Below are 21418 nucleotides of genomic sequence, written 5' to 3' on the forward strand. Positions count from 1 at the left end.
CATGACACTACAGTCCATGTTCTTAATACACTCTACTGCCTATAGCCTATGTTGCCTATAAAATACAGAATGGAAAATAGCAAAATATATAGACTCACTAATTATAATTGTAAAACTTTCAGGACCCAGAAAAGTCATTGTGCTTCCAGCATGGTGTGATAAAGGAATTGGGTTTAATCAGCAGCTGGAGTGTTGAGCTATGAAAGAAGAAATAAAACTTCTTTCTCTTGATCCCTTTGGTGTAAATGATACAATCCTGTAACTGACTTCTCAGTGAGGACGCAGAGGTTGACTATAGAGTTTTATCTCAGAACCAATGAAGAATGGGGTTCGACTTTATCTCCACTATTGTAAAACTGTGGGCTAGATTTTTTTTAACTTGGGCCTTCATTTTCTCTTCTGTAAAATGTGAGTGATAATAACTACCTCATAAAGTTGTGGAAAGGATTAAAGAGGTCATATGTGGAGAGCATTCAACGCATGGTGAGTTCTCAATAAATAGTAGTTATTGGGTGATCGTAATTATGGGGAAGATGTGATGAGTTCCCTATATCAGAAAACAAATGGCCGTTACAAGGGACATGGAGTTGTCCTTTCCAACTCTTGGATTTGAGATTCATTCCAAGATATGGACAAAGCCACGCAGGGGAATTTCTGTGATGCCATCCCACTAACCCGATGTGTGATGATATTTAGTCAGGTTCAGTGCAACAATAGTTGAAAGAGAAGCCAGAAAAAGAATGCTGGAGTTCCATACTGCAATGTGGAAAATTCAGATAACACAGAGAAAAAATATTATGAAGACTTCCGACAGCAAACGGCTAGTAGACAACATCCCTAGAATCTAAGTTCCCAATGCCTCAACTCATTCCTCATCAAATATTAGCAGGGGAAGGTTTCCTCCAGAGGAACAAATCTCTGATATTATCACACTGGACAATCAGAAAACAGGAATCAGTGTCATAGGTGTTGCTTTATCCACATTTGGAATGAATCCATTTTGGCATCCTGAAGCCAACACTGTTTGTATTTATTGGAGCTGAGCTAGAAATCCAAGTTAGGTCAGGTGAATTAAGCCTTATGTAAATTTACAAGACTTATATACACAGGTATTTTCTTTTCAATTTTTTATTCAGTTTTTGCTTTTTGTTCATTTTCCTCTGCATTATAATCACTTGTAGTAACATCTTGAAGATCCACAAAGGCTTATAATTAAAGCTCTTGAAATAATTATCACTGAACTAAAGGAAACATTTTTAAAAATTGGTTGCAAGGAAGTATGCAATGCAGATAAATGCCTCTTGCCACTTTATAGGACTTGAAGTCCACCCAAGAGCCTGAGGGTAAGCCCAAAATGTTCCAAAGTAGAGACACTGGATGTCCCTTCTACTTGCAAAAGATAGAAAAGGAATGAGGAGACCAGGATTTGAGTCCTAGTTTGGGTATTCATTTGCTTTTGAGCTGGGAAAGTCACTTACCTCCCTGGTAAGTCATTCACCTCACATTATTCAGTTGTAAAATGGAGTGGTTGTACTGCATAGTTTCTAAGGGCTTGCAGGCTTAGTGAATACAGAAGGAGACACACTGTGCTTACATCAAGAGGTCATGTCTCCAGGAGTGATCAAGGGGCTGTGGCACTACATTGCCCAGTTCCCATCCTAGAACTGCCACTTACTCACAGTGGGACCTCTCAGGTTAATCGTTTAGACTTTTGGTGCTCATTTCCCCCCTCTTTGTAAAACTAGGATAATGATGACAATGTTGTCCTCATCAGGTTACTAGGAAAATTGAGTGAGTTAACACTTTAGCATAACACAGTTCTTAACATAGTAGCTATACTCATCTTAAAATATCTCTATAAGAATATCTCTATAAGAATATCTCTATAAGAATTGCCCAATGCCAGCCACATGTTCAGTTATTTACTTAAATTTTATCATCCAATCCACACAGCCCTCCTGAAAAACTGATATTCTTATCCTCGAGGGTTCAGTACCCTGCCAGGAGCTATACAACTAGTGAGGTCCATGGTGGCATTTGAACCATGCAACGAAGAAACACCCAAATCTTTGCACCTTTGACCATATCACATTGTCTCCCTGGTTGTTTCCATTCTTTCTGGCCCTTCCTGCTTGCAGGACCAAGGTTCATCACATAAAAACTAGCAAACGAATGCAAGGAGATGTTATGTTTAAAGCTGCATTTGCAAAGACTTGAAAGTCTAAAACCAGATAATCCTGTGTGACTATGGAAATCAATTAACTTCCCTCCTCCACAGCTCCTTATTTTAGTGAATGGTCTCACCTGCCACAGAGTCTCCCAAGCTAAAAGACAGGATTAATACTATATAACTGAAAGATGTAACAATGAGAGGAGAGAACATAACAATCAAAAGAGAAACACAATGAGATTATCATACAGATGCCAAAAATGGCATTAATAAAATCAAATGTCTATTATACATAAAAACATGTTAAAAACATCACATGATAAAAGTACCACTATGAGACAAAATTCATGATATTTAATCATGGCACATATGAGGCATTACCATTAAAATCAAAGAAAAGAGAAAATAACCATTGTTACGTTTACTATTTCAGATTTCATCTCTGGAATACCTAGACGCTCCTATAGAGTGTGAAACTGTACAATAGGTATAATATTATCAATGTCGAGAAAAATATTATTAATTGAAAGTGATGTTTACATATCTATAAATCTCAATAAATCAACTTAAAGGTCTCTAGAATGATAAGAAACAGGATTTCTAATAAAGTAACTGAATACAAAATAAATATTTAAAGATTAATAGCATCATGTCTTACAAATACTACTGCAACAGCCTCTTCTGGATCTGCTTCCTCTTGCTCATACTCCCTAAAGTGTATTTTCCGCAGAGCAGCTAGAATAATCATTTTAAAACAGATCTGATCATACCATTGACCTACTTCAGATCTTTCAACAACTTCCCATTGCACCTTAAACACACTCCACACTCAAAACTCTGCCCTCGTCATCCTGTTCAGCTTCATCACCTGCCTCTCCCCCTTGCCTGTGATGCTTCAGGCCCCTTCACATTTTTTAAGCTTCTCAAACATGCTCAGGTAGACTCATTCACCTCAGGACCTTGCATATTTGTTCTGGTTGCCTTGTCTATCCTGGTTTCTTGCTTTTTGGGTGCCTGGATACTTCCATTTCTTCAGACCTTGGCTTCAGACCTTTCCTTAGAAAGATCTTCCCTTGGGGTACCTGGTTGGTTAAGTATCTGACTCTTGATTTCAGCTCAGGTCAAGATCTCCCAGTTTGTGAATTCAAGTCCTATGTAGTTCTCTGCACTGACAGCTCAGAACCTCTCACTCTCTCTCTGCCCCTCTCCTGCTCGTGCTCTCTCTCTCTCTCCCTCTCAAAATAAATAAATAAAAATTAAAAAAAAGAAAGATCTTCCCTGAACACATTATGTTGGTAGCTTCTCTACTAGCCTTCCAAATCCCACATACTCTTATTTTCAGTCACCAAGTACATGTATCATCTGAAATTATACATTCACTTCTTTGTTTATATGGTTAGTATCTCTCTCCTTTTGTAAATTATACTTTATTAGGGCAGGGACCATAACTGTTTTCATGCAGTTCCCATAACATTTCTGGGGAAAACTGACTAAGCGATTCTAAGATTTGTAGAAAATAATAAACAGATAATGAGAGTAACAATAATTTTATAATTAAAGTGAAATTAAAAGGGAACCGACCTTGCCACATATTAAGAAATACTGCAAACCTACAATCATTAAGGCATTTAAGTAGAATAAGTGTGAAACAATTGTTGGTGAATGTAAAAACAACTATCACATTCAACAGGTAAATGGATGGATTATTCAACAAATATTATTAAAGAATTTTTCATCATAAGGCAAAAAATGTTTGGTGTTTTACTACACACCATAAACTGGAACAAAATCCAGATTAATTTATCTGTTAAATGTTAAGTAAATAAATAAATCTAGTGGGTAATACTTCAAAGATCTGAAAGAATTCAAGAAACCGTGAGATCATGAGCTGAGCCTAAATCAAGAGCCTGATGCTCAACCAACTGAGCCACCCAGGCTCCCCTAGAGAAAAGCTTTCTAAGCTTAAATATAGTGAATGAAAAAGACATCTCTACATCAGACATAATCATGGAAGGGGTGCCTAGGTGGCTCAGTCAGTTAAGGTTGGTTCAGTTGGTTAAGCGTCCAACTTTGGCTCAGGTCATGATCTCATGCTCGGTGAGTTTGAGTCCAGTGTCAAGCTCTGTGCTGACAGCTCAGGGCCTGGAGCCTGCTTCTGATTCTGTGTTTCCCTCTCTCTCTGCCCCTCCCTCTCTCCTGCTCACATGCATGTGCGCTCTCTCTCTCTTTTATTTCTTTCTCTCAAAAATAAATAAACATGAAAAAAAATTTACCCCCCAAAAAACCATAATCATGAAAAACTTCAAGTGAAAATTACCAAGAAAACTAATTATAAGAAACATGCTGATAAGATATTCTTAATCTATAAAAAAGTGTTTACAAGTCAATTTAAAAAATCACTCAAATCCCAAAGCAAAAGTAGGCAAAGGAAATTAGCAAATAATTCACATAAGTAAAATGACAAATATGGACATATGAAAAAAAATGATGAGCTTCCCTGATAGTCAAGCAAATGTGAATTTAATGGCTAATATTTTTTAAGTATTAAAGTAGCAAAGAGTTTTTTCAAAGATAATCCTAGTGTTGGCAATGATGCATTACACAGGCACTCACCCATAAGGATAAGCAAGGCTAAATTGGCATACCATGTATATTTTGAAATGGATTCCTAAATGCTCCTAAAAATTGCCCACACCAAAAAAAATTGCCCACACCAACATTCTCCTGTAATACAGTCTTCATCTATCAAAGAACCATGCAGTGCAGACCCATAACGTCAGCATCCCTGCATCCTACAACATGAAAATCCTAGACCCCCACACCTCATCTTTGCCTTTGTTCCTTAGCACCCACTATATTCCTTTGCTACTTAGGTCTTCACCCACTGGTTTCTTTTTCATCCACAGATCCATATTTTTCCTTGGGACATAACAACAGATTTGGCTTCTTTAACTGTAACCATCAAAACTCTCTTGACATAGCTTTATACTTGCCTTCTGAAGTCTTTCTTTGTTTTTGCCCTTGGTGGCCGCCTGGGCTGACCCTTCAGCCTGTCATAGATTCGTAAGGAAAGCACACTTGCTAGGCAGCCCTACCCCTCTTGTGATGGCTAATTTTGTCGAGTTGGCTGGGCTAAGGGATGCCCAGAGATCTGGTAAAACATCATTTCTGAGTGTGTCTGTGAGGGTGTTTCTGCAACAGAAACAGAATTTAATTTGGTAGACTGAGTCAAGAAGCTCCATCCTTCCTAAGGTGGAAGGGGATCATCTAATTCCTGAGGGCCTGAGCTGAACAAACGGCAGAGAAAGGGAGAATTTGTTCTCTGCTGGACATCCGTCTTCTCCTCCCCGCTAACATCAGCATGCTTGGTCCTCAGGCCTTTGGACTTAGACTGGGATTTACACCCTCAGCTCCCTGTGGTTCTCAAGCCCTCAGGTTTGGATGAGAACCATATCACGGGCTTCCCTAGGCCTTCAGCTTGCAGATGGAAGACTGTGGACCTTCTCAGTCTATATAATCATGTCAGTCAACTCCGCAGAATAAATCTCTTTCTATATATGTGTATCTTCATCTATATGTGCACCTACATCTATGTCTATATCCTGTTTGTTCTGTTTCTCTGGAAAACCCTGACAAATATATCCCTTATTAGAGGATGGGACACTTATGTATTTAAAAGGCATTTCTTTAAGGCTGTAGAGTCCAGAAGCCTAAGGATTTGGATACTATAAGTGGCAAACCAACTCAACTATAATGAGAAGCAAATAATTCCATTGTCAGCTAGTGTTCTGGTTACACAAAAGCCAAGTAGTAACTGTGAGTGCTTATCTTCAGCACTCAGAGCATTATCTAGGTGTTTGGTGATTAGGTTCAACTCTGCTACTAAATGATCTGAACAAGTGGTAAAACTTGCTGAGCTTTATATATATTTCTCATCAGGAAAATGAAAAGTTCAGATAAAAGCAGAGAAACGTGAAGTTCTCTGGTACAGAAAAAGATCATAGGTTGGAGTCAAATAGAATTGAATTTGAATGTTAACTTTGTCCCTTACTCCATATGTGACATTGAGCAATTTTATGTAGCTTCTCTGATCCTCTGTTACCAGTACAGCTCTAACATGTACTCCAAACATACACCAGACATATAGCAAACATATACTATGCCATAATCCATGAACGGCAGATATCAAAGAATCCCAGAACCTCAGAACAATAAGGGGCTTAATCCTGGGTGGTAACTTGAATATATTGAAATTCAGAAATATAACTGTGACTATATATGTATGCACTCTTGTAGTATAAAGGCAGTGATGCTTTAGACTCTTACCCAGAAAACTAAAAAGTCATATACTAAAATATGATAAACTAGAAAAAGTCTTATACTAAAATTATAGCACTCTGGGTTATTTCTTTTCAGATATTATCCCTAACTAGACTTGTGTTTTTTCACTAAGTCATTTTTACACAGGAATTTTCTCTTCTGTAGAGTAACAAATGTATTAGTTTATACTTTTTTAATTTTTAAGTAACAAAAAACCAACTTGAACTCGTTGAAGCATTAAGGAGAAAAAGTAACTGAGCGGCAAAGATCAAGTGTAGTGTGAAGTTTAAGTGTGGCAAGGATAAAGTACTCAAATGATGTTAACCGGGGCTCCATTTCTTTCAGGTAAATTCTTTCCATGCAGGACACACTGAAAAATTCCACTTCCCCATAGTGCTGGCAAAAAGAAAAAGATCTCATAAAGAATTCTGATTGGCTGTTCTTGAATCATGTGCCTATTGCTGAACCAATAACCTTGATGAGAGCACCACGTGTTTGTCTGGACCTGAGTCATGTTCTCAGCTCTATGGGTGCTAAAGAGGGTATAAGAGCCCGCTACCAACAGAGCCATGTGGAATTGGTTCCCCAGAAAAGTTGATGGGTCCTTTACCTGAAGGAAGAGTCAATGTTGGCCTGGAAATGAAGGATGGTACCTTATATGATCTCAAGTTTCTTCATAACTTGTTTTTTTTTTTTTTCTATTTTCTATTACTCTAGGCCTCATCACAAATCAGCACCTAAGCAGCTAGTTAAAATCTGAAGCAAGGATCATTTAACATTACAAAAGAGCAGAAATATGATGTTTTAGGACAAATGGAAATTTTGCACTAATAGATGCTTTGAAGTGGACAAACAGCAATCACTAAGCATGTTGTTTTGTGCCTAGTAGAACACAAGGCTCTCTTGGAAAGGCACGCGGTGCTTATGTTGGAGATGGGTAAAACAAGGCAAGCATGTGTAAACCATATGAAACATTCAGCAAGGCCTGTGAACATGTTTGAAATCAGAAAACTTACCACTTGGGTACATCACCTCATGTAAATCCCTGAGATCCTCCGGCTTGGACCTGTAAAATGGGTACATTAACATTAATACCTTCTCCAAAGAACTGTAAAGACCAAATGAGGTGCACCTAAAAGCATTCCAAAAATATAGTGTGGTACAGACACAATTATTTTTACAGAAAGGCTTTAAACGGGTGCTAGATTTTGTGGCACGATTTATAAATGCTACAGAAATTCGGAGAAAGCAGAGGACAGTGGGTAATGGTCTGGTGATAACGGGAGGTGGGATTGGAACGGGGACTGACAGGATGGATGTGGCATGGACACAGACAGGAGAGATAAATGTGTTGTGACAGATGAAGTTTTATGATTTGACTCTGGACTAACTTTCAGGAACTTCCAGCTTCATAGTTTTCTACCTTGTGCTAGCTAGTTCACAGTCAAGTTTACAGTTTTTCTTTTACTGTTCACTGTTTCTATTTTGCTTTGAAAGCATGGACAAATTCCACAAGTTTCAGCTGATGAAGAAAGCATCGTATGGAAAACGTGTGCCAGAGAGAAAAGCTCTCCGGTGCTTATAGAAAAGAACAGAGATCTGCCAAACAGTCTGAAAACAATTTGGAGTCTGGTATCAATGGAGGTCCTGGCAAAAGTCTGCCAAGAATCAAATACTGAACCTCATCCTTGGCATTTCAAGTGACAAGTGTTACATAAAGAAATTGGAGCTGCTGAGCAGTGGACCCTACATTAGCTTCTTTCAGAAATAAAATATTAAGCAGTTTTTCTTTCCTCTAGGCTCTGATATCATTCCTATTCTACTCCACTGTTCAATGATGATTTATTATGTTCTCCTCCATGCCAGGAACTTGCTAGGTTCAAGGAAGACAAAGATGACAAATCATTGTACCTGACCTCAAGGTTCTTATGTCTAGTGATTTAGCCTGGAATGACAATTCAAAGATGGTGACACAAAAGAAGGTGAATTTTCAGATTGCCCATGAGAGGCAGACATGGAGACACTGTACAATTCCAATATGAGATAGAGCAGAATTTGACTAGGACAATTTAACCCTCAAATCTGAATCAATGAAATCATTTTTACTGAATGGAGACACCAAGGGAATTAAGAGGCACAAAAAAAATTTTTTTATATTCAAGTTGTACCCATTTTACAGATGAGGATCCACAGAGCCATAAGGATTTGTGTAGAGTAACACAATTAAGAGGTGAATTTTCTGATTCTAAATGTTGTGTCCTTTCCCCATACTTCTCTGCACTGTTCTACACTGTCTACATACATTTGCTTTGTTCTATCTTATCATTTTGATATAAGGCAGATTGTGAATTAATTGGTCAAGGAGTAATTGAACACATATCATTAACAAGGTACTATGCCAGACACTGGAGACACCAAGATGAAAACAACATGGTTCTTGTCTTCAATTGTGGACAACAGGTAAACAAGTTCCTATTACATAGGGCATTGTAGTATGGTATCTAAGAGCCTAGACTTTAGAAGGGTTTATAGATTATAGAAATATTCAGGAAGGAAGGATTGGTAAGACTTGCTAACTGACTGGAGGTTTAATCAATTTTCTCTATTTTCCTGGTTTTTATTTCATAGATTTCCACACTTGTTTTTATATTTCCCCCCATATCCTGATTTTGAGTTTACTTTGCTTTTTTTTCTAGTGTTTTAAGGTCGCTTAACATAACTGATTATAAATCTTTCTTATTTTTATTTTTATTTATTTTTTAAAATTTTTAAAAATATTTATTTTCTTTTGAGATAGAGAGACAGAGTGTGAGTGGGGTAGGGCAGAGAGAGAACGAGACACAGAATCCAAAGCACGCTCTAGGCTCTGAGCTGTCAGCACAGAACCCAATGTGGGGCTCGAACTCACGAACTGTGAGATCATCACCTAAACTGAAGTCAGACACCTAACTGACTGAGCCACCCAGGCACCCGAAACCTTTCTTATTTTTAATCTGAGTATTTAAAAATTCAAAATTGAGCAAAAGACTTGAATAGACATTTCTTCCAAGAAGACATGCAACCGACCGATAAACACACAAAACGATGCTCAATGTCACTAATAATTACAGAAATGCAAACCAAAACCCCAATAAGCTACCATTGCACACCCATTAGGGTGGCTATTATCAAAACAAAACAAAAAAATAAGACAACAGAGATGTTAACAGGGATGTGAAGAAAGTAGGACCTTTGTTCATTGCTGGTGGGAATGTAAACTGGTGCAGTCACTATGGAAAAGAGTGTGGTAGTTCCTCAAAAAATTAAATATTGAACTACCATATTGAATATTAAATATTGAACTATCCAAAAATTCCACTTCTGAAAAAAATTCTATTTCTGGGTATATATTAAAATAAGAGAATCAAACATATATTTGTACATAAGTGTTCATAACAGTATTAATCACAATAGGCAAAAAGTAGATGTAACCCAAATATACATTGATAAATCAACAGATAAACAACATGTAGTATGTACATCCAGTGGAATATTATTTTGCCTCAAAAAGTAATGGAATTCTGCTATAACACGGAAAAACCTTGAAGACATTACGCTAAGTGAAATAAGCCAGATACAACAGGAAAATATTGTATAATTCCACTTAGGTGTGGTATCTAGAATAGTTAAATTCTTAGAGACAGAAAGTAAAACAGTGCTTCCCTGGGCTAGGGGGAGAGGGATAGAGAATAATTGTTGTTTAATGAGTACAGAGTTCTAGTATGGGAGGATGAAAAAGCTCTCAAGAGTTTTGTTTTTCTTTTGGAAAACTAAACAATATTTTGGTTGCATGTTATGGACTGAATGTTTGTGCCCCCCCCCCAAATTCATATAGTGAAGCCGTAACCCTTAACATGATGGTATTTGGAGATGAGACTTTTGGAAGATGATTGGGGATAGATGAGGTTATGAGGGTAGGCCCACATGATCAGATTAGTGAGTTTGTAACAAGAGGAAGAGAAAAAGAGATCTCTCACTTTCTCTTCTTCCGTGCATGTACTACAGAAAGGCCATGTGAGGACACAGCAAGAAGTGGCCTTCTGTAAGCCAGGAAGAACGTTCCCATGAGGAACTGAATCGGCTGGCTGATCCTGATCTTGGCCTTCCTAGCTTCCAGAACTGTGAGAAATAAATCTCTGTTGTTTACATCACCCAGTCTATGGTATTTTGTTACAGCAGCTGAGCAGACCAAAACACTCCATCCTATGATTTTTATGTTTTTATTTGATTTCAGTTAAATATTTTCAATTTCTCATGTGATTTCTTCTTTGACCCATGGGTTATTTAGAAGCACTGTATTTAATTTCCAGATGTGTGGGAATTTTCCAGATACTTTTTGGTTGATTTCTAAGTCAATTCCAATGTGGGGCAGAGAACTGAGACATCTGTTTTTTAATATAAGATATACTCTATACTGGTAAAGAAGAGAATGTACATTCTTTAGCTGATGGAAAGAGAACTCTATAAATACCAATTAAGTCAAGTTGGTTGATAGTTGCTTCTAAATCTCCATTGATTTTTCTTGAGTTAGTGATGGAGGGGTGTTGAAATTTCCAACTACATTTGTGAATTTCTCTATTTCTCCTTTTAGTTCTATTATTTTTGCTTCATGTAATTTAAATACCTGCTATGAGAGTTATACCCATTTATATTGGCTATGTCTTTATAATGAATCCATCTTTTAACTATTATAAAATGTAATTCTTTATCTCTGGCAATAGTTAGCGCCCAGAAATTTACTGTCTCTGATCTTAATATGCCCACCCTAACTTTCCTATGATTAGTGGTATCATAGAATATCTTATTCTATCCTTTAATTATTTTTAAATACACTTTATTTTTTAGAATAGTTTTAGATTTATGGAAAAATTTAGATTCTGGGACTCCAGTTATAGAATAAGTGTGTTAGGTTGATATTATTCACAAATTACTTAAGCTTTACTTTTGTTTTTATTTTTCCCTGCCTCTGTTCTTCATTCCGGACAGTTTTTGTTGCTATGTTTCAAGTTCACTGATCTTTCCTTCTGAAGTGTCTAACATGTTTTAAGAGCACTCAGAGAAAATTTATTTCAGATATCTTATTTTCTAGTCCAGAGTCTCTGTCAGTTTTTGACACATTTCTCCCATGTCTTTCTTCTTTAGGTTCATGTTTCTTTAAAAGCTTGAGCATATTTATAAAAGCTCTTTTACAATCTCTCTCTGCAATTGTTTCATCTCCATTATTTATGCACTTATTTCTATGGTCTTATTGTTTCTCCTGGGTATGAGTCACAATTTCTTGCTTCTTCACATGCCTCATGCTTTTTGATTGAATATACCAGATATTGTGAGGTTTAGATGGCTGGGCGCTAAATTTTGGTTTAGTCTATAAGAGAGTTTTAGACTATTACAGCAAGAAATTGCTTTATTTGCTCAACAATTTTTTTCCTCTTGAGTATTATTTTCAAGCTATTTTAGGGGTAATCCATGGCAGACTTACCTATTGGTAAAATTTAGTACCATTACTAAGACACAACTCTTCTAGGGTTTTTAATAATTGTCCCATATATGTAAGAAGTTCTCTCCATTCTGGGTGTAAAAGTCAAATGATTTCCAGTCCTGTGTGAGTCTGGAAATTATTCAGCTTACAGTTCTCAGGAAATTTTTCTTCCCCCAGAAGCTGTTTCACATTCATACTTGTGGAATTTCATCCAATACATTCACAGGCTGGTATTCAATCAGAGACTTAAGAGGACTCCTATGCAGATTTTTGGAACTCCTTCTTTGCTCTGTTTACTTCTCTCCAAAATCCCACCCTGAAAATTCTATTCACCTAGACCTCCAGACATATGTCTCCTCAACTCAACAAAACCACTGTGCTCTGTTTGGGTTCTCCCTGCCTGCACTAATGTCAAAAAAACAATTATGCTATGTTTTTGACCAGTTTTTCTAGTCCAAGATTGGACCAATACTGTTATGGCTGGAGAGAGAGAAAGAGAAAGAGAGAGGACAGAATTCCCCTCTGAAAATGGTTTGTCAGTGGGAGGAAGCATTAAAGCAGCATAAATCACGTGACCAGAAGCCGAGCACACTTTGGTCATCTCAGCAAACGCAAGCACGAGGGGCCATGACAGCCAAGAACAAACACCCTAGTACATGCCAGCTCTGCCCTGAAGCCAACACAGATCAATCTCCTTTTCCTATACAACTTCAGTGTCATGATTTTACAAAAGGACCTTCTTAATTGCTCCAAGGAGGAGAGAAGGAAGAGTAAGGAAAAACCTAAAATGACTGAGATAGGTTCCAAGTGACTGAGAAAATGTAGGATAGATGGAAAATATCAAAGTTTCAGCCATTGGGTAAAAAGAAATTAGATTCAGTTGTAGAAACAGAAAATTACTTCCCCCCCCAACAGCAGTTTTACCAGGATGACAGCGCAGCATAGCTAAGAATTACCCACCCTCTGTTATCCACTGTTCGCCAATTGCTTTAGCTATGCTCCCTTTGCATCAAATACACTGTAAGTTTCCCAAAGACAATTTTTATATTCTTTTTAACATCCCATAACATGGAGCACAGGGATGAGACCACAGGAGGAGATTTTTAAGTGTATATGGAAGTTTACCTGCAAATCACCTGCCCCTGTCTCTTTGTAATGCTTCCATGAAGTTGCTCCAGAGCTTATGTTCATCTCTTCTTTCTTTAGTTAGAGGACAATGACCTTACTCATGATATTTTCCTAGACAACACTTATTGCCATCCTTTTCTCCCACTGCCACAGAATGTATGAGACAATTTGTCCCAATATTTTGTTCAGAAAAATATAATCATTGTGTTTTAAATCATTACAAGAACAAGAAACTTTCAAGTTAGATCTCTTTTTCAACTTACAACTCTGAATGCAACCATTCCATGAATTTCCCACTAGACAAGCATTTTCTTATTTGTCAAGTAAAAAGAGAGAAAAGGCAGTTTAAAAATATTTTCCGATTTCCTTTTCCAAAAATTTGTGAAAGCAAAAATAAGTTCAATTGTGTTATGCAACATTGATACTACATAAAATCTTCGGATTGTTGGGACAAAGATATGGCAAGTCTTAGAGAGAATGTGATTTTATTTGAAATACATCACTGTATTTTATTTCTTCAATTTATGTACAAAACTCATGCCAATAGGGCCACTCCAGGAGAAAATGGAGTAAAAAAAAATCTATTGGTAGGGGAGGGGGTTGCTGAGGGAGGAGTGCAGCTCAAAGCTGCTTGATTTAGACTGCAAACAATCAGCAGGGGTTGCATAACTAATTACACTTTTAAAAAATAGTGGCTTGTCATTGGTAAGTAGACTTTGCTTTAAAATAAAACTTTAAAAAGTATCTAATTTGCTGGCTTTCAGATGCATGGTCAAAGGAGGAGCTAAGCAGTCTTTGGGAGTCCATGGTTGCCATGGAAACATTTATAAGTTGATCTTTCTATGGTGAGAGATGCTTTGCATACAGGCCATCTAAGGTGAGACAAATCCCCAAGGGACAGACTCTAGCAATGCCAATTAATGAGAATAGTGTGGAAAAATCATAAGAATAGGAATGGGGGAGGGCAGAAAAATGGCTATTGCATTATGGAAAAGTTAGTGTCAGATTTTTACAAAAATATGTTGTCTGAAGACTCAGATTCTACTGCTTTCACTGTGTGGAATGTTGGTTTGCAAATTTGGGGGTCCTACATATCATTTATTGGATGTTTGCCCTGAATAATATATCTGATCTCTCTGAGCTTTAATTTCCTCATGCATAAAATGGGGATACTAATGCTAACCCTGCAGGTTATTAGGAGATTTAAAAGGGAAAATATATGTAAAATGCCTAGCATATTTCCCAGAGTATTGCAGGTGTTCAAGATTTTAATTTCTCTTCATATTTCACTGGAATCCTGTAAGACTTAGCTTACTATTAGAGAAACAGATATCTGGTCAGTCTCTATACTCCATTTTTGGTTGTAAATCTCCACTAAATATTCATAAAACTATTGAAATCATTTGATTCCTCTGTGGCCTGCTCACCTACTCAAATAGTTGATTTAAATCAACATAAAGAGATAATGATAGTTGGAAAACAGGATGCCCTACTTAATAAAATATCCTGTGTACAGAGGAACAACTTTCCAAATAATTTTATACAACCAACATATCAATCACTAAAATATAGGTTGAGTATAATTGAATCTCTTTGATGATTCAGAGGTTACTTAGTTTCTTTCAGGGCTGAGGTTCGGGAATATCCATTTCACAGAAGAGTTGAAGTGCCAATTAACTAGATTAGTTTGATGAGGAGGATGGGGGAGGTGACCTTATAAATAGCTTTGGAGAATTTGTGCTCCATAAATGTGTTGCTGTCTCCTCCATCAGGCAATATGTGAAACACAGATAGGACAACAAATCAAGCTAGTCTGAGTCCAGGATGAGCTCATTAGAGTGGATGAGGGAAACACAAAATGGACATTAGCAGCAGAGGAATGTTTTAAGTGCAAGTGTAGACAGAAGTACAGAGGGAAATGGAGTCACAGAAAAGGCTATCTTAGCCTAGCTTACATCAGGCATCAGAAAAGCCAGATTAGTTTACCTAAGACATAGTTTGATAAACAAGAGGACAACTCTGCTCCAAATTTTTCAGTGACAACCCACAATCTAAGAATGAAGATGACAGTTTTTAGCCTGTCATGTAAAGTCTGTCCTTCACAATCAAGATATCAGCAACTCTTTCAGCCTTCTCTCCTTTACCTCATATAAAGGAATTCTCCACGAAGGTTCTCCAAACACACCTGATGCTCCTTTGAGGAAGCACTGGCTCTCTACCATCCAGAATTTCTATGATACCAATCCCCACCTTTACTAAAGGCATAGATATTATGGGGCTTAGATGAAAGCAACAGCTGACCAGCAGGCAAGAACCAGTAGTGGGAACCGATCGAGTGTTGCCATCACTGCTCTAACCAACATATGGATCCTCATCTTTTATACCCTTTAATGGTAATGATTACCTAAGGGTGTATTATCTGTGGATATGACATTGCAAGTCCCCAGCTCATTTTCTTTCTCACAATAACTTGCTCCTCGATCAATCCTTGCTGATAATTAGGATTCCCATACAGGTGTCCCTAGATATTATTATGGCAGAGACAATGTTATATATTTAAACACCATTTTCTCTTTCTGATAGCATAGGAAGTCCACATTCTCATCCCATGGAGTTAGACTGAGGTGATATGAGTGAGTTCTGGTCAATGGGGTGTGGCAGAGATGATGTAGGTAGACCTGGCTGTTTACACATCCCCTAATATTCTCCAATTCTCCCTTCACTGCACATGCGACTTTGGAGACCACATGTTCCAGACAGCATGGTTACAAGATGGAAGGAGGCTACCTAACTTACACCAGACTTAGTGTGAGTGAAAAACAAACATTTAGTGAAGCCATCACAACAGCTAATGTTAAGTATGCTGACTAGCATAGCAAATAAATATATCTTATTCCCCAGCCTTACTTTAAATTTTTCTGCTTTGGCTCTTTTCTTCTGCTTACTAATATGCTGAATCTTCTTGTTCTACAAGAATTAGCTCAATCTTCACCAATTTACAAAGCCTTCTGGACTTTAGTATTCATTTTCCCATTGCATTTAATATATATGTCATTCATTTCACTTACAGGATTGTGGCATGTAAAGAGAAAGTGAGACTTCCACCCTTCTGACCCAAATCTTGAGTTTTCAGAGCAGGCCCCATGACCAATCAGCTTCACAGATGAAGAACACAAGCCTACCTGCACACTCTGCCACATTTAGGACAGAAAAGGCTGGTTTAGAAGGCCAGCTACAGGAACCTACCTGGCAACAGACTGGACTGAATAGGATAAGAATCTGATCGGTCTGCTGCACTTGGAGAGAGGAAGTGAAAGAGCAGGCGAGAAGGATGGTATGCCTTCCGTAACTCAGTGGGGGAAGTAAAAAAGGAAGTGTGAGGCATGGCTCTGGCTTTAGAGTCACATCAATGGCGCCCACGAAGGGAGACAGTCCCAATGTCGGTCGAGCTGTTACTAAATGAAATTAGCTATTCCTCTTCTCTTGGGGGAAAAAAAAAAGTAAAGCAGAAGTGTTCCCTTCAATACTCCTCCATAAGGAGAGGGAACAGATGCACCATCCCCCATCTTCTATGGGCCAAAGACAAGATGTATAGATTGGAGGGGGGAGGATCCGCCTCTACCACCAACAAACTGACTCAAACAAGGCTGTCTCATCCCCACTTTCTCACTTTCCAAACTATAATACTGCTAATGGCAGTGTAGACGTAGTATGAGCAAGAAAAGAAGGATGGATCCAATATAAGAAGGTTTTTTTTTTAACGTTTATTTATTTTTGAGACAGGGAGAGACAGAGCATGAACGGGGGAGGGTCAGAGAGAGGGAGACACAGAATATGAAGCAGGCTCCAGGCTCTGAGCTGTCAGCACAGAGCCCGACGCGGGGCTCGAACTCACGGACCGCGAGATCATGACCTGAGCCGAAGTCGGCCGCCCAACCGACTGAGCCACCCAGGCGCCCCATATAAGAAGGCTTTAAGAGCGAGTTCACACTGAATTCTATTTTAGATGGACTTTGGATGTTTCAGTCTGTGTTGATTCATCAAGGGATGATAAATAATACAGCTGATATAAGGAAGCAAATAAATGTGAAAAAAGAGCTTTTATTTACATTCCATTTTAACTTATCTTTTCTCTTTTGGACAAAATCAGAGTTAGGATATAAGACCAAACAAGGAATTAGCTTTTCAAATAGTACATCGAATACGGAAAAAATAAAATTCTCAGGGAACATCACCATCCTCCTTGAAAGGTGACATGTGATTTTAGAGTGAGCTTGCTTTTGTTTAAACTAGATTTGCATCTTAGTAGAAGCTTACAAGCATGTAACCTGTGAGGGGATGGTTGCCATGACAACATTAATGAGCCTGTCCTATGACCAGAGATATTGTAAAAAGAGAATATGTTTGTGTTCCCACTTATTATTATATTGGTCTCTGCTTTCTGGACAGGAAGAGCTGAAAACTCACTCTAACAGACAGAAATATTTATTAATGGTCTCATCATGAGCCATTCAAACTTTAAATAAGTAAGGATAATTCTGCAACATTAAAAAAAAAGAGTAAATGTCAGCTAAAAACCATTTAGATAAAAAGTGTGTTGTGTTTATAATGGGCTACTGCTATAAAACTGGATGCTATTTTCTAACAAATAATGTCTGGAATTTATCATTAGTCTAGTTTGGCCTCTTTGCTTATACAATCTTTCTCACTGAAGGATTTCAAAGCCTTTTCACTTAATAATCAAATCAGTTACCCTTCATATGCCTCTTAATTAAACAATAAGTATTCACTGAGTACTATGAGTTTACCAATTATTATATTTCTGTACTATACTGGCTCTTTAAATATAACATAGCTTCTCAGCCTCAAAACAAAATCGACAGGGATTATCCATATTTAACTTGAGAAAAGTGAGGTTCAGAGAGGTGGGTGGGTGGGTGTCTTGGGGCCACACAAGCAGTAACTAGTACTATGAATTCTACCCGTGTACAAAGGCAGTGGTTTCGGACATGTTATCCCTTCCCTACCAACAACACTCCCCACCCCCACCCAGATGTTCGTGATGTGTTGAGTTCTCTAAAGACATACATTGTAAAAAGGGCAAGAGCAAGTCCCTACTCTCCAGGAGTTTTCACTCCAGTCAGATAAGACTTATTCATTTGGAAAAAAAAAATTAACTGAATTATGAGTCTTGAGACCCAAGATTCATGACCCAGATCTGACACTAACTGGCTGGATATTCTTAGGCAAGACATATATTATTGTTGTGCTTAAGTTTCCGAAAACTACTATTTAATAAAATCTGAGTCACCAGTCAAACCAGAGCTCTCTGGAAATAGATTAGGCTAACTCAAAAATAGATTGCCTGCCATAAAAAAGGATTTAACAAGAAACTGACCACATAACAAATAATTCTATGCTGAAAACTGGATTTAAACAAAGTAGAATGTGGCTTTTTGTTTGTATTTTTAAATCAATTATTGAAAAATGTATGTTAAAATCTCAATTATGGCTGTGAATTTTTCTATTCTTTTAGTTGTATTAATTTTTTCATATATTTTAAAGCTATATTACAGATATATACAGATTTATGATATAGATATCATACTGTTGGATATATTCCTTTTCATTTTGAAATATTCTTTTGTATTTCTAATACTTTAAATATTATTGAATAGTGCTTCTCACCTATAGTTTATCTTACTATTTTTATAGTTATATCAGTTTTTCTCTGATATTTGTACATTCTTTTTTGATCATTTTACTTTCAATCTTTCTGTGTCTATATAAATAAGTGTTTTTAACCTTTCTTATAATACTCTTTCTCTCCCCCCTCCTCTCTCTCTCTCTCTCCATCTGTCTCTCTCAATCCTACTGCTGCCCCAGATCTCTAGCTCTGAAACACTATAGAATAAATAATTCTGCTTTCCTGAGGTTACAACTTTCCTCACCAAGCAGCTCCTAAGGGGGAGACCAGTTATGTTTTGGGGCCAGAAACTCTCTTAAGTACCGCAATATTGTGGAAAATTTCATTCTGCTTTTACAAGCTTTTGGTCTTGCCTTCATGTGCCATTCCTCTAGCATCCACATGGCCCTAAAACTCAAGTCTCAAGTCCCAGTTCATCACTCCTGCCCAACATGACCCTAAAAGCTTGACTAGCTTTTCGTTCCGCAACAAAGGCTCTCTGTCTTGCCAGCCTGCTCCTCCCTTACATCCAGAACTGGCAAATGCTCCAAGGGCAAAACAGGTCTTCTCACCTTGGAATAGTTATACCCTTCTGGAATTATGGCCCATTTATTTATCAATTCTTCCTCTAATCTCTGAAGTCTTTAAAGGTTTTTTTTTATTATTAAAATTTGGGGGGGAGGTTTCTAGTTGTCCTGGGGATGTTAAGCTGCCGCAAGTACCCACATCAAACAGAGAAAGGGAAATATACACACATGCAAAATGAGCACATTAAAGTGTTCAACTCAACTCTATGGAGGCTTAGGTCATTGTCTCTCAAGAGTAGCCCACTGATCACTTGGAATGCTTGGTAAACATGATGTTTCCTATGCCTCCCTGCACTCCTGTTAAATCTTTACTTTCGAGCAGATAACATCTGTATTTTTCTGTAACTTCTCAGGGGATTCTCATGCTTCATGATATCCACAAGATTTCAATCACAAACATAGTACTTGACTTTGACTGAACTCAGGAGCCAGACTTTTTGTTTGGTCTCTACGTTTACAGTATTTTTCACAGTTCTGGGTGCTCAATAAATATTTTTTAATGTCTGTTTAATTAACAATAATAGCTACACTTACTGTTGGAATACTATGTGCCAGGCACTTTTCTTTTTAAAATTTTTTTCAAGTTTATATATTTTTGAGAGAGAGAGAGAGAATGTGCAAGCGGCGGAGGGGCAGAGAGTGAGGGAAACAGAGAGTCCCAAGCAGCTCCACACTGTCAGCACAGAGCCTGATGTGGGGCTCAAACCCATGAAACCGTAAGATGATGACGTGAGCCAAAACCAAGATTCAGATGCTTAACTGACTGAGCCACCCAGGTGCCCCTTTTCTAAGCTCTTCATAGGAATGAACCTACTTGAGATTCATAACAGCCCTACGAGATAAGTCCTACTATTATTCCCCATTTCTAGGCAAGAAAACTGGGGAGCAGAAGGACTGGGTAACTTGCACAAAGTTCAGCTACACAGTGTGAGAAGAAGGACATGAATGTAGGACAGTCAGTCATACTGGGCATCGTCTGTAGCACTTCAGTAGACTGTCGTTTGGAATCAATACTGAATGAACCTAATTCTGTGACTTCATCTAGCTTTGTACTAGATATAAAAACTCTTATTTCTACCTCTAATACTTACCAAACATTCTTACCATAATTTTTAAATGATGACATTATAGAACCTGGATTAGTCAGGATAATTAGTCAGGATTAGGCCTGTCTATATTCAAGTTATAGATAGTGATACTTTACAGTTTTCTTAAAAGCCACCATTTAATTGACACATCAGACAAAACAATGATACTCCCCATTTCCTCTATAAACTGTATGAGCCCTTGCCTGTGGCACCCACACTCTCATACATCCATATACTAGCAGGAAGTACTCCCAAAATTTGAATGGCATACTTATCAGAAGTCACTTACAGGGGTGCCTGGGTGGTTCAGTTGGTTAAGCATCTGACTCTTGATTTTGGCTTACGTCATGATCTCATGGTTCCTGGAACTGTGCCCCATGTGGGTGCTCTGTGCTCACTCCAGCAGAGCCTGCTTGGGTTTCTCTCTCCCTCTCTCTCTGCCCCTCCACTGCTCCCTCTATCTCTCTCTCAAAATAAATAATAAAATAAAAGCTTAAAAGAAAGAAGTCACTTATACTTCTCCCTAATTAACAGTTGTATCTGTTACTATAATTATACAATTTAATCAAATATTTGTATAAATTAATAAAATATGGATGTGAAAAGATGCAAGTTAATAAAAAGTTGCCATTGAAACAACTATAAAACATTGGGAAGAAACAGAAAAATCCAGAAGATTATAATTTCAAATTGCTTAGATCAATGTCTTTAGGTTCTTGGTCCACTTGAAAAAGAACTAAATGTTAAATCTTAGATGATGCATTATTAGTGTCTCATCTAAAGGCATGTGTACTCAAAAGGGCCTTGGTATTTTACCAAATATTTACTAAGTAGATATAGTTCATGCATTATACACTTAAGAAAGAATGTTTAAAATGTAAGTTTATTCATTCAAAAAATTCTACTCTGGGGCACCTGGGT

General features: G+C 37.6%; 1 long non-coding RNA gene across 2 annotated transcripts in view; it reads right to left on the minus strand.

Moving 5' to 3' along the window:
• LOC122238110 overlaps positions 1 to 7560 on the minus strand; it is a 144645-nt gene extending 137085 nt beyond the window's left edge. For both annotated transcript variants that reach the window (XR_006217070.1, XR_006217069.1), the window contains exon 1: positions 7507 to 7560. This is a non-coding gene — a long non-coding RNA (uncharacterized LOC122238110). The remainder of the gene's footprint in view (positions 1 to 7506) is intronic.
• Positions 7561 to 21418: the final 13858 nt, after the last annotated feature.

The sequence above is a fragment of the Panthera tigris genome, chromosome B1, assembly GCF_018350195.1.
Source record: "Panthera tigris isolate Pti1 chromosome B1, P.tigris_Pti1_mat1.1, whole genome shotgun sequence".
NCBI classification, from domain to species: domain Eukaryota; kingdom Metazoa; phylum Chordata; class Mammalia; order Carnivora; family Felidae; genus Panthera; species Panthera tigris.